The sequence below is a fragment of the Lissotriton helveticus genome, chromosome 7 (assembly GCF_964261635.1).
Source record: "Lissotriton helveticus chromosome 7, aLisHel1.1, whole genome shotgun sequence".
Lineage (NCBI taxonomy): Eukaryota > Metazoa > Chordata > Amphibia > Caudata > Salamandridae > Lissotriton > Lissotriton helveticus.
In genome coordinates this window covers 1,516,258,616-1,516,261,141 of record NC_136068.1, presented here as the reverse complement: position 1 = coordinate 1,516,261,141, position 2,526 = coordinate 1,516,258,616, and the positions used below count along the sequence as shown (strand labels likewise).

The 2,526-nt window shown below is 39.0% G+C and overlaps 1 long non-coding RNA gene across 1 annotated transcript; it reads left to right on the top strand.

Moving 5' to 3' along the window:
* Positions 1–504: 504 nt before the first annotated feature.
* Positions 505–2,092, top strand: LOC144767512 (uncharacterized). The gene is made up of 3 exons (XR_013598238.1): positions 505–641; positions 1,384–1,465; positions 1,961–2,092. It is a non-coding gene; the product is annotated as an uncharacterized LOC144767512 (long non-coding RNA).
* The last annotated feature ends 434 nt before the right edge of the window (positions 2,093–2,526 follow it).

Sequence of the window (2,526 nt, the reverse complement as noted above, 5' to 3'; positions counted from 1 at the left end):
CACCCCAGACTCAGCGAAACCGCAGCCTTTCAAAACACGACAAAAGACGACAGAAGCAAAGGTAAGAGTAGACGTCACAACATCAGCCTTCACTGTAAATTGTATATGCATAATGCTATTTTTTTATCCTTCATATGGCTTTCCTACCCCTCAATGGTTTTAAATTGTACTTACATAATTGAAATATTTCTTTATAAGTCACGAGGTCCTTTACACCTCTAATCTTAAAAATTGTGTGTGCATACATTTTTGTGTCGTATTTCTGTACTACGCCACGTGCTTAGGCCTCTATTATTATTAATTGTGCGCCCATGATAGTATTTTTTTTTCTGCGTCACGAGGCCGTCTCAGGCCTCTATTAACTTATTCATCTTCCTTTGTTTGCTGGAGCTGCAACAGTCGAACTACAAAATATTAAGAACCCACATTAAAATTCACTTTTGATAGTAGTTACGCAACTCAGTTTACGATGACTAATCAAAACATCCTTTTGTTTCCTTCAGCAAACACGCTTCAGAAGCAACTACGGCCTATCGAGCAACAGCAATGGAATTCTCTGCAACTTATTGAATATACTTTGACGTATAGAAGCAGAGTTCAAGTCGAATGTTGAACTCCGGTGGCCGCACTCTTTATACAAGGTAAGCACAGCAGCCTAGATCTTCAAACCCTTCATAGCAATGCATTAGAAATAAGTCGCCATAACGGGCATCAGTAACGCAGTAGGCACTTCCATATAGACACCACTTGAACGCAGCACTATAACTGACATATACCAGGTACACTGCACTCGTAAAACTGTAGTGTTAGCTTTATTTGGGAAACGAGAGAGGGCCATATTATCAAACCTTGGCAACAAAATTATCGCCACTTTATTGGCAGCAAAGTGCCGCTAAAGTGGCCATAATAGGTTTGGTAATATGCTCTATTGACTTACAATCGAAGCTCATGTTAGATGTGAAGGACATCTAACATGAGCTTCGATTGGAATTCCATAGAGCATATTCTCAAACCCATTATCGACACTTTAGCGACACTTTCCTGCCGATAAAGTGGTGATAATTTTGTCGCCCAGGCTTGATATTATGGCCCAGAGTGCGTAGTGTACAGTAGCTTCTCTGTAAAATCTATAATTACCTCCGAGCAGTGACAACAAATAGCTTACAACAGTCTGACAAACAGATTCACAACCTTATTACGCCACTTTTGAGTAACTTTTAACATGGGTAAAGTGATGCAAGGAGCTAGTAAATAATACGTCTAACTTTTCAAGAAAAAATCTCAACTCCAGACTCTGCGACACAGTTTTAATGTTGTTTTCTCTCTCTCTCTTTCTCTCTCTCACTCTCTGTGACATCATTTCTCTTTCTCTCTTAAACTTAGACACTGCTGTCTGCTTGGACGTGTAGAAGTGAAGTTGTGAAGTCTACTTCCTTATGTGTTTGGCCGCAAGGTTTATACAACGGTAAGCACAGAGGCCTAGATCTACAAAGCCTTCATAGGAATGCATTAGAAATAAGTCACCATAACGGGCGTCAGTAACGTAGTAGGCACTTCCATATAGATACCACTTGAACGCGGCAGAACTGGAATGTACGAGTCACACTGCACACGCAAAACCGTAGAGTTACCAAAACTTGTAGGGGCATAGTATCAAGTACGGCGAAAAAATTATCGCTGTTTCAGCGGTACGAAACTGCCGCTAAAGCGGCGATAATGGGCTTGATAATATGCCGTTGTGAATTCCCATAGTAGCCCAGGTTAACACCAGATCCTGGACTGCTATGGGAATTCACAACACCATATTATCAAGCCCATTATCGCCGCTTTAGCTGCATTTTCCTGCGGCTGAAACGGCGATCATTTTATCGCCGTTCTTGATAATATGCCCCGTAATGCTTCAGCTCATTTACTCACATCTACATAATTCTAAACTCTAATTTTCTTTTTTCTTTTGCAGATTACCAATTGGACACCTTTTGGAATCCATTTCACAATTTGTTTATAACATTGTTTAAGTTATTTTTCCAGTTCTAATATAGTTATAAATGAGTTTCGTTTATATTTATTGTTTAATAAAAGTTAATTAAAAAAACACATACTTCTTTTATTTTGTGGGGGAGGAGTATGACGGCCCACAATAAAAATAATGTTGAAATACTATAGTAAGATATTCAAGACTGGGATTGAAAACTACTGAGTTCTAACTAACAGATATAGTAAAAACAATGGTGAGAAACTAATAAAATGGCGGTGGACGGAGTACGTAATCAACGTTTGGCGCCTCGGCACTACCTTTCAGATAAATATATAAAAAATATGATTATTAATACTATACAAAAGTACAGCAGCGGATGACACACACGAACCGGGAAAAGAAAGCGACAGGTTTACTAACTGATATAAAGAAATGTTTGCTTGTTGAACTTGAAGAAAAAGAAAACGTGGGCTTCGAAACGACACTGAGCATGCGAAGAGAGTGAAACTGCTACACCAAAAAAAGGAAAGCTTTACATACTATCATAG